Genomic DNA, 11,351 nt, shown 5'->3' on the forward strand with positions numbered 1-11,351 from the left:
AAGCGGGTCAAATTTGAACTGCAGGTGCCTCATAGTTTGCTACTTATTTTTTCCAAAAACCATTTCTAGGTACATAAGTACCTATTTAATCAGAGAAACACCAAAAAAATTCCAAGATTCAACCACTAGCTAGGAACGATCATTCCCGCCGTTTTGACCACATTTTGAAATGGGCATAAAAAATTCAAAAAAAAATCAAACAATTGGGAAACATTCGCATTGTGTTTGGCCAAGTTCCCAGAAAAAATAATAAACTTGTAATACGGCAATTATTTTAAAAAAGTGTTCTCAGAAACGAGCTATCACGTGTGGAGATCAATGGCTTTCAAGCCAAATGATCAATCTTATGGCCACATTCGTGGCATAGTTTGTTCAAATGATCTTATATTGTGCACAAGGGTGCATATTGGAATGGCAAACAATGTTGCCTAAGGAAGTTTTCATTTTCTTTGGACGAAAAAACCATTTTCCATTTTTTGAGTGCCCAAAAGGAGTTTTTTTTGTGAAGGACCTCCCAAATAATTGTTGCAAAATTGGACCAAATCATTTTTCTAAAATACTAGGCCATATTTAATGCACAATTGACAAAATGGTTGGGTGTACAATTTTTTGATCCACCTCTCGTGAAAAAGACAAATTCCCGCCGATTCAGGTGGAAGCGGGTCCAATTTGAACTGCAGGTGCCTCATAGTTTGCTATTTATTTTTTCCAAAAATAATTTCTAGGTACATAAGTACCTATTTAATCAGAGTAACACCAAGAAAATTCCAAGATTCAACCACTAGCTAGGAACGGTCATTCCCGCCGTTTTGACCGCATTTTGAAACAGGAATAAAAAATTCAAAAAAAAATCAACAAATTGGGAAACCTTCGCATTGTGTCATTATATGTGGCCAAGTTCCCAGGAAAAATAACAAACTTGTAATACATCAATTATTTTAAAAAAGTGTTCACAGAAACGAGCTATCACGTGTGGAGATCAATGGCTTTCAAGCCAAATGATCAACCTTATGGCCACATTCATGGCATAGTTTGTTCAAATGATCTCATATTGTGCACAAGGGTGCATATTGGAATGGCAAAAAATGTTGCCTAAGGAAGTTATCATTTTCTTTGCACAGAAAATTCATTTTTCATTTTCCAAGTGCCCAAAAGGAGGTTTTTTTGTGAAGGAACTACCAAATAATTGTTGCAAAATTGGACCAAATCATTTTTATAAAATACTAGGTCATATTTAATGCACAATTGACAAATTGGTTGGGTGTCAAAATTTTTGATCCACCTCTCGTGAAAAAGACAAATTCCCGTCGATTTAGTTGGAAGCGGGTCAAATTTGAACTGCAGGTGCCTCATAGTTTGCTACTTATTTTTTCCAAAAACCATTTCTAGGTACATAAGTACCTATTTAATCAGAGAAACACCAAAAAAATTCCAAGATTCAACCACTAGCTAGGAACGGTCATTCCCGCCGTTTTGACCGCATTTTGAAATGGGCATAAAAAATTCAAAAAAAAATCAAACAATTGGGAAACATTCACATTGTGTTTGGCCAAGTTCCCAGAAAAAATAATAAACTTGTAATACGGCAATTATTTTAAAAAAGTGTTCTCAGAAACGAGCTATCACGTGTGGAGATCAATGGCTTTCAAGCCAAATGATCAATCTTATGGCCACATTCGTGGCATAGTTTGTTCAAATGATCTTATATTGTGCACAAGGGTGCATATTGGAATGGTAAACAATGTTGCCTAAGGAAGTTTTCATTTTCTTTGGACGAAAAAACCATTTTCCATTTTTCGAGTGCCCAAAAGGAGTTTTTTTTGTGAAGGACCTCCCAAATAATTGTTGCAAAATTGGACCAAATCATTTTTCTAAAATACTAGGCCATATTTAATGCACAATTGACAAAATGGTTGGGTGTACAATTTTTTGATCCACCTCTCGTGAAAAAGACAAATTCCCGCCGATTCAAGTGGAAGCGGGTCCAATTTGAACTGCAGGTGCCTCATAGTTTGCTATTTATTTTTTCCAAAAATAATTTCTAGGTACATAAGTACCTATTTAACCAGAGTAACACCAAAAAAATTCCAAGATTCAACCACTAGCTAGGAACGGTCATTCCCGCCGTTTTGACCGCATTTTGAAACAGGAATAAAAAATTCAAAAAAAAATCAACAAATTGGGAAACCTTCGCATTGTGTCATTATATGTGGCCAAGTTCCCAGGAAAAATAACAAACTTGTAATACATCAATTATTTTAAAAAAGTGTTAACAGAAACGAGCTATCACGTGTGGAGATCAATGGCTTTCAAGCCAAATGATCAACCTTATGGCCACATTCATGGCATAGTTTGTTCAAATGATCTCATATTGTGCACAAGGGTGCATATTGGAATGGCAAAAAATGTTGCCTAAGGAAGTTATCATTTTCTTTGCACAGAAAATTCATTTTTCATTTTCCAAGTGCCCAAAAGGAGGTTTTTTTGTGAAGGAACTACCAAATAATTGTTGCAAAATTGGACCAAATCATTTTTATAAAATACTAGGTCATATTTAATGCACAATTGACAAAATGGTTGGGTGTCAAAATTTTTGATCCACCTCTCGTGAAAAAGACAAATTCCTGTCGATTCAGCTGGAAGCGGGTCAAATTTGAACTGCAGGTGCCTCATAGTTTGCTACTTATTTTTTCAAAAAACCATTTCTAGGTACATAAGTACCTATTTAATCAGAGAAACACCAAAAAAATTCCAAGATTCAACCACTAGCTAGGAACGGTCATTCCCGCCGTTTTGACCGCATTTTGAAATGGGCATAAAAAATTCAAAAAAAATAAAACAATTGGGAAACATTCGCATTGTGTTTGGCCAAGTTGCCAGAAAAAATAATAAACTTGTAATACGGAAATTATTTTAAAAAAGTGTTCTCAGAAACGAGCTATCACGTGTGGAGATCAATGGCTTTCAAGCCAAATGATCAATCTTATGGCCACATTCATGGCATAGTTTGTTCAAATGATCTTATATTGTGCACAAGGGTGCATATTGGAATGGCAAACAATGTTGCCTAAGGAAGTTTTCATTTTCTTTTGACGAAAAAACCATTTTCCATTTTTCGAGTGCCCAAAAGGAGTTTTTTTTGTGAAGGACCTGCCAAATAATTGTTGCAAAATTGGACCAAATCATTTTTCTAAAATACTAGGCTATATTTAATGCACAATTGACAAAATGGTTGGGTGTACAATTTTTTGATCCACCTCTCGTGAAAAAGACAAATTCCCGCCGATTCAGGTGGAAGCGGGTCAAATTTGAACTGCAGGTGCCTCATAATTTGCTATTTATTTTTTCCAAAAATCATTTCTAGGTACATAAGTACCTATTTAATCAGAGTAACACCAAAAAAATTCCAAGATTCAACCACTAGCTAGGAACGGTCATTCCCGCTGTTTTGACCGCATTTTGAAACACGCATAAAAAATTCAAAAAAAATCAACAAATTGGGAAACCTTCGCATTGTGTCATTATATGTGGCCAAGTTCCCAGGAAAAATAACAAACTTGTAATACGACAATTATTTTAAAAAAGTGTTCTCAGAAACGAGCTATCACGTGTGGAGATCAATGGCTTTCAAGCCACATGATCAACCTTATGGCCACATTCATGGCATAGTTTGTTCAAATGATCTCATATTGTGCACAAGGGTGCATATTGGAATGGCAAACAATGTTGCCTAAGGAAGTTTTCATTTTCTTTGCACGGAAAATTCATTTTTCATTTTCCAAGTGCCCAAAAGGAGGTTTTTTGAAGGAACTACCAAATAATTGTTGCAAAATTGGACCAAATCATTTTTATAAAATACTAGGCCATATTTAATGCACAATTGACAAAATGGTCGGGTGTCAAAAGTTTTGATCGACCTCTCGTGAAATAGACAAATTCCCGTCGATTCAGTTGTAAGCGGGTCAAATTTGAACTGCAGGTGCCTCATAGTTTGCTATTTATTTTTTCCAAAAACCATTTATAGGTACATAAGTACCTATTTAATCAGAGAAACACCAAAAAAATTCCAAGATTCAATCACTAGCTAGGAACGGTCATTCCCGTCGTTTTGACCGCATTTTGAAACGGGCATAAAAAATTCAAAAAAATCAAAAAATTGGGAAACCTTCGCATTGTGTCATTATATGTGGCCAAGTTCCCAGGAAAAATAACAAACTTGTAATATGGCAATTATTTTAAAAAAGTGTTCTTAGAAACGAGCTATCACGTGTGGAGATCAATGGCTTTCAAGCCAAATGATCAACCTTATGGCCACATTCATGGCATAGTTTGTTCAAATGATCTCATTTTCTGCACAAGGGTGCATATTGGAAAGGCAAACAATGTTGCCTAAGGAAGTTTTCATTTTCTTTGCACGGAAAATTCATTTTTCATTTTCCGAGTGCCCAAAAGGAGGTTTTTTGGTGAAGGAACTACCAAATAATTGTTGCAAAATTGGACCAAATAATTTTTATAAAATACTAGGCCATATTTAATGCACAATTTACAAAATGGTTGGGTGTCAAAGTTTTTCATCCACCTCTCGTGAAAAAGACAAATTCCCGTCGATTCAGCGGGAAGCGGGTCAAATTTGAACTGCAGGTGCCTCATAGTTTGCTACTTATTTTTTCCAAAAACCATTTCTAGGTACATAAGTACCTATTTAATCAGAGAAACACCAAAAAAATTCCTAGATTCAACCACTTGCTAGGAACGGTCATTCCCACCGTTTTGACCGCATTTTGAAATGGGCATAAAAAATTCAAAAAAAATCAAAAAATTGGGAAACATTCGCATTTTGTTTGGCCAAGTTCCTAGAAAAAATAACAAACTTGTTATACGGCAATTATTTTAAAAAAGTGTTCTCAGAAACGAGCTATCACGTGTGGAGATCAATGGCTTTCAAGCCAAATGATCAATCTTATGGCCACATTCATGGCATAGTTTGTTCAAATGATCTTATATTGTGCATAAGGGTGCATATTGGAATGGCAAACAATGTTGCCTAAGGAAGTTTTCATTTTCTTTGGACGAAAAAACTATTTTCCATTTTTCGAGTGCCCAAAAGGAGTTTTTTTGTGAAGGACCTCCCAAATAATTGTTGCAAAATTGGACCAAATCATTTTTCTAAAATACTAGGACATATTTAATGCACAATTGACAAAATGGTTGGGTGTACAATTTTTTGATCCACCTCTCGTGAAAAAGACAAATTCCCGCCGATTCAGTTGGAAGCGGGTCAAATTTGAACTGCAGGTGCCTCATAGTTTGCTATTTATTTTTTCCAAAAATCATTTGTAGGTACATAAGTACCTATTTAATCAGAGTAACACCAAAAAAATTCCAAGATTCAACCACTACCTAGGAACGGTCATTCCCGCCGTTTTGACCGCATTTTGAAACAGGCATAAAAAATTCAAAAAAAATCAACAAATTGAGAAACCTTCGCATTGTGTCATTATATGTGGCAAAGTTCCCAGGAAAAATAACAAACTTGTAATACGACAATTATTTTAAAAAAGTGTTCTCAGAAACGAGCTATCACGTGTGGAGATTAATGGCTTTCAAGCCACATGATCAACCTTATGGCCACATTCATGGCATAGTTTGTTCAAATGATCTCATATTGTTCACAAGGGTGCATATTGGAATGGCAAACAATGTTGCCTAAGGAAGTTTTCATTTTCTTTGCACGGAAAATTCATTTTTCATTTTCCAAGTGCCCAAAAGGAGGTTTTTTTGAAGGAACTACCAAATAATTGTTGCAAAATTGGACCAAATCATTTTTATAAAATACTAGGCCATATTTAATGCACAATTGACAAAATGGTTGGGTGTCAAAAGTTTTGATCGACCTCTCGTGAAATAGACAAATTCCCGTCGATTCAGTTGTAAGTGGGTCAAATTTGAACTGCAGGTGCCTCATAGTTTGCTATTTATTTTTTCCAAAAACCATTTATAGGTACATAAGTACCTATTTAATCAAAGAAACACCAAAAAAATTCCAAGATTCAACCACTAGCTAGGAACGGTCATTCCCGTCGTTTTGACCGCATTTTGAAACGGGCATAAAAAATTCAAAAAAATCAGAAAATTGGGAAACCTTCGCATTGTGTCATTATATGTGGCCAAGTTCCTAGGAAAAATAACAAACTTGTAATACGGCAATTATTTTAAAAAAGTGTTCTCAGAAACGAGCTATCACGTGTGGAGATTAATGGCTTTCAAGCCAAATGATCAACCTTATGGCCACATTCATGGCATAGTTTGTTCAAATGATCTTATATTGTGCATAAGGGTGCATATTGGAATGGCAAACAATGTTTCCTAAGGAAGTTTTCATTTTCTTTGGACGAAAAAACCATTTTCCATTTTTCGAGTGCCCAAAAGGAGTTTTTTTGTGAAGGACCTCCCAAATAATTGTTGCAAAATTGGACCAAATCATTTTTCTAAAATACTAGGCCATATTTAATGCACAATTGACAAAATGGTTGGGTGTACAATTTTTTGATCCACCTCTCGTGAAAAAGACAAATTCTCGCCGATTCAGTTGGAAGCGGGTCAAATTTGAACTGCAGGTGCCTCATAGTTTGCTATTTATTTTTTCCAAAAATCATTTGTAGGTACATAAGTACCTATTTAATCAGAGTAACACCAAAAAAATTCCAAGATTCAACCACTACCTAGGAACGTTCATTCCCACCGTTTTGACCGCATTTTGAAACAGGCATAAAAAATTCAAAAAAAATCAACAAATTGAGAAACCTTCGCATTGTGTCATTATATGTGGCCAAGTTCCCAGGAAAAATAACAAACTTGTAATACGACAATTATTTTAAAAAAGTGTTCTCAGAAACGAGCTATCACGTGTGGAGATCAATGGCTTTCAAGCCACATGATCAACCTTATGGCCACATTCATGGCATAGTTTGTTCAAATGATCTCATATTGTTCACAAGGGTGCATATTGGAATGGCAAACAATGTTGCCTAAGGAAGTTTTCATTTTCTTTGCACGGAAAATTCATTTTTCATTTTCCAAGTGCCCAAAAGGAGGTTTTTTTGAAGGAACTACCAAATAATTGTTGCAAAATTGGACCAAATCATTTTTATAAAATACTAGGCCATATTTAATGCACAATTGACAAAATGGTTGGGTGTCAAAAGTTTTGATCGACCTCTCGTGAAATAGACAAATTCCCGTCGATTCAGTTGTAAGTGGGTCAAATTTGAACTGCAGGTGCCTCATAGTTTGCTATTTATTTTTTCCAAAAACCATTTATAGGTACATAAGTACCTATTTAATCAAAGAAACACCAAAAAAATTCCAAGATTCAACCACTAGCTAGGAACGGTCATTCCCGTCGTTTTGACCGCATTTTGAAACGGGCATAAAAAATTCAAAAAAATCAGAAAATTGGGAAACCTTCGCATTGTGTCATTATATGTGGCCAAGTTCCTAGGAAAAATAACAAACTTGTAATACGGCAATTATTTTAAAAAAGTGTTCTCAGAAACAAGCTATCACGTGTGGAGATTAATGGCTTTCAAGCCAAATGATCAACCTTATGGCCACATTCATGGCATAGTTTGTTCAAATGATCTTATATTGTGCATAAGGGTGCATATTGGAATGGCAAACAATGTTTCCTAAGGAAGTTTTCATTTTCTTTGGACGAAAAAACCATTTTCCATTTTTCGAGTGCCCAAAAGGAGTTTTTTTGTGAAGGACCTCCCAAATAATTGTTGCAAAATTGGACCAAATCATTTTTCTAAAATACTAGGCTATATTTAATGCACAATTGACAAAATGGTTGGGTGTACAATTTTTTGATCCACCTCTCGTGAAAAAGACAAATTCCCGCCGATTCAGGTGGAAGCGGGTCAAATTTGAACTGCAGGTGCCTCATAATTTGCTATTTATTTTTTCCAAAAATCATTTCTAGGTACATAAGTACCTATTTAATCAGAGTAACACCAAAAAAATTCCAAGATTCAACCACTAGCTAGGAACGGTCATTCCCGCCGTTTTGACCGCATTTTGAAACACGCATAAAAAATTCAAAAAAAATCAACAAATTGGGAAACCTTCGCATTGTGTCATTATATGTGGCCAAGTTCCTACGAAAAATAACAAACTTGTAATACGACAATTATTTTAAAAAAGTGTTCTCAGAAACGAGTTATCACGTGTGGAGATCAATGGCTTTCAAGCCACATGATCAACCTTATGGCCACATTCATGGCATAGTTTGTTCAAATGATCTCATATTGTGCACAAGGGTGCATATTGGAATGGAAAACAATGTTGCCTAAGGAAGTTTTCATTTTCTTTGCACGGAAAATTCATTTTTCATTTTCCAAGTGCCCAAAAGGAGGTTTTTTGAAGGAACTACCAAATAATTGTTGCAAAATTGGACCAAATCATTTTTATAAAATACTAGGCCATATTTAATGCACAATTGACAAAATGGTCGGGTGTCAAAAGTTTTGATCGACCTCTCGTGAAATAGACAAATTCCCGTCGATTCAGTTGTAAGCGGGTCAAATTTGAACTGCAGGTGCCTCATAGTTTGCTATTTATTTTTTCCAAAAACCATTTATAGGTACATAAGTACCTATTTAATCAGAGAAACACCAAAAAAATTCCAAGATTCAACCACTAGCTAGGAACGGTCATTCCCGTCGTTTTGACAGCATTTTGAAACGGGCATAAAAAATTCAAAAAAATCAAAAAATTGGGAAACCTTCGCATTGTGTCATTATATGTGGCCAAGTTCCCAGGAAAAATAACAAACTTGTAATATGGCAATTATTTTAAAAAAGTGTTCTTAGAAACGAGCTATCACGTGTGGAGATCAATGGCTTTCAAGCCAAATGATCAACCTTATGGCCACATTCATGGCATAGTTTGTTCAAATGATCTCATTTTCTGCACAAGGGTGCATATTGGAAAGGCAAACAATGTTGCCTAAGGAAGTTTTCATTTTCTTTGCACGGAAAATTCATTTTTCATTTTCCGAGTGCCCAAAAGGAGGTTTTTTGGTGAAGGAACTACCAAATAATTGTTGCAAAATTGGACCAAATAATTTTTATAAAATACTAGGCCATATTTAATGCACAATTTACAAAATGGTTGGGTGTCAAAGTTTTTCATCCACCTCTCGTGAAAAAGACAAATTCCCGTCGATTCAGCGGGAAGCGGGTCAAATTTGAACTGCAGGTGCCTCATAGTTTGCTACTTATTTTTTCCAAAAACCATTTCTAGGTACATAAGTACCTATTTAATCAGAGAAACACCAAAAAAATTCCTAGATTCAACCACTTGCTAGGAACGGTCATTCCCACCGTTTTGACCGCATTTTGAAATGGGCATAAAAAATTCAAAAAAAATCAAAAAATTGGGAAACATTCGCATTTTGTTTGGCCAAGTTCCTAGAAAAAATAACAAACTTGTAATACGGCAATTATTTTAAAAAAGTGTTCTCAGAAACGAGCTATCACGTGTGGAGATCAATGGCTTTCAAGCCAAATGATCAATCTTATGGCCACATTCATGGCATAGTTTGTTCAAATGATCTTATATTGTGCATAAGGGTGCATATTGGAATGGCAAACAATGTTACCTAAGGAAGTTTTCATTTTCTTTGGACGAAAAAACCATTTTCCATTTTTCGAGTGCCCAAAAGGAGTTTTTTTGTGAAGGACCTCCCAAATAATTGTTGCAAAATTGGACCAAATCATTTTTCTAAAATACTAGGCCATATTTAATGCACAATTGACAAAATGGTTGGGTGTACAATTTTTTGATCCACCTCTCGTGAAAAAGACAAATTCCCGCCGATTCAGTTGGAAGCGGGTCAAATTTGAACTGCAGGTGCCTCATAGTTTGCTATTTACTTTTTCCAAAAATCATTTGTAGGTACATAAGTACCTATTTAATCAGAGTAACACCAAAAAAATTCCAAGATTCAACCACTACCTAGGAACGGTCATTCCCGCCGTTTTGACCGCATTTTGAAACAGGCATAAAAAATTCAAAAAAAATCAACAAATTGAGAAACCTTCGCATTGTGTCATTATATGTGGCCAAGTTCCCAGGAAAAATAACAAACTTGTAATACGACAATTATTTTAAAAAAGTGTTCTCAGAAACGAGCTATCACGTGTGGAGATTAATGGCTTTCAAGCCACATGATCAACCTTATGGCCACATTCATGGCATAGTTTGTTCAAATGATCTCATATTGTTCACAAGGGTGCATATTGGAATGGCAAACAATGTTGCCTAAGGAAGTTTTCATTTTCTTTGCACGGAAAATTCATTTTTCATTTTCCAAGTGCCCAAAAGGAGGTTTTTTTGAAGGAACTACCAAATAATTGTTGCAAAATTGGACCAAATCATTTTTATAAAATACTAGGCCATATTTAATGCACAATTGACAAAATGGTTGGGTGTCAAAAGTTTTGATCGACCTCTCGTGAAATAGACAAATTCCCGTCGATTCAGTTGTAAGTGGGTCAAATTTGAACTGCAGGTGCCTCATAGTTTGCTATTTATTTTTTCCAAAAACCATTTATAGGTACATAAGTACCTATTTAATCAAAGAAACACCAAAAAAATTCCAAGATTCAACCACTAGCTAGGAACGGTCATTCCCGTCGTTTTGACCGCATTTTGAAACGGGCATAAAAAATTCAAAAAAATCAGAAAATTGGGAAACCTTCGCATTGTGTCATTATATGTGGCCAAGTTCCTAGGAAAAATAACAAACTTGTAATACGGCAATTATTTTAAAAAAGTGTTCTCAGAAACGAGCTATCACGTGTGGAGATTAATGGCTTTCAAGCCAAATGATCAACCTTATGGCCACATTCATGGCATAGTTTGTTCAAATGATCTTATATTGTGCATAAGGGTGCATATTGGAATGGCAAACAATGTTTCCTAAGGAAGTTTTCATTTTCTTTGGACGAAAAAACCATTTTCCATTTTTCGAGTGCCCAAAAGGAGTTTTTTTGTGAAGGACCTCCCAAATAATTGTTGCAAAATTGGACCAAATCATTTTTCTAAAATACTAGGCCATATTTAATGCACAATTGACAAAATGGTTGGGTGTACAATTTTTTGATCCACCTCTCGTGAAAAAGACAAATTCTCGCCGATTCAGTTGGAAGCGGGTCAAATTTGAACTGCAGGTGCCTCATAGTTTGCTATTTATTTTTTCCAAAAATCATTTGTAGGTACATAAGTACCTATTTAATCAGAGTAACACCAAAAAAATTCCAAGATTCAACCACTACCTAGGAACG

Source organism: Triticum dicoccoides, chromosome 4A (assembly GCF_002162155.2).
Source record: "Triticum dicoccoides isolate Atlit2015 ecotype Zavitan chromosome 4A, WEW_v2.0, whole genome shotgun sequence".
Classification (NCBI taxonomy): domain Eukaryota; kingdom Viridiplantae; phylum Streptophyta; class Magnoliopsida; order Poales; family Poaceae; genus Triticum; species Triticum dicoccoides.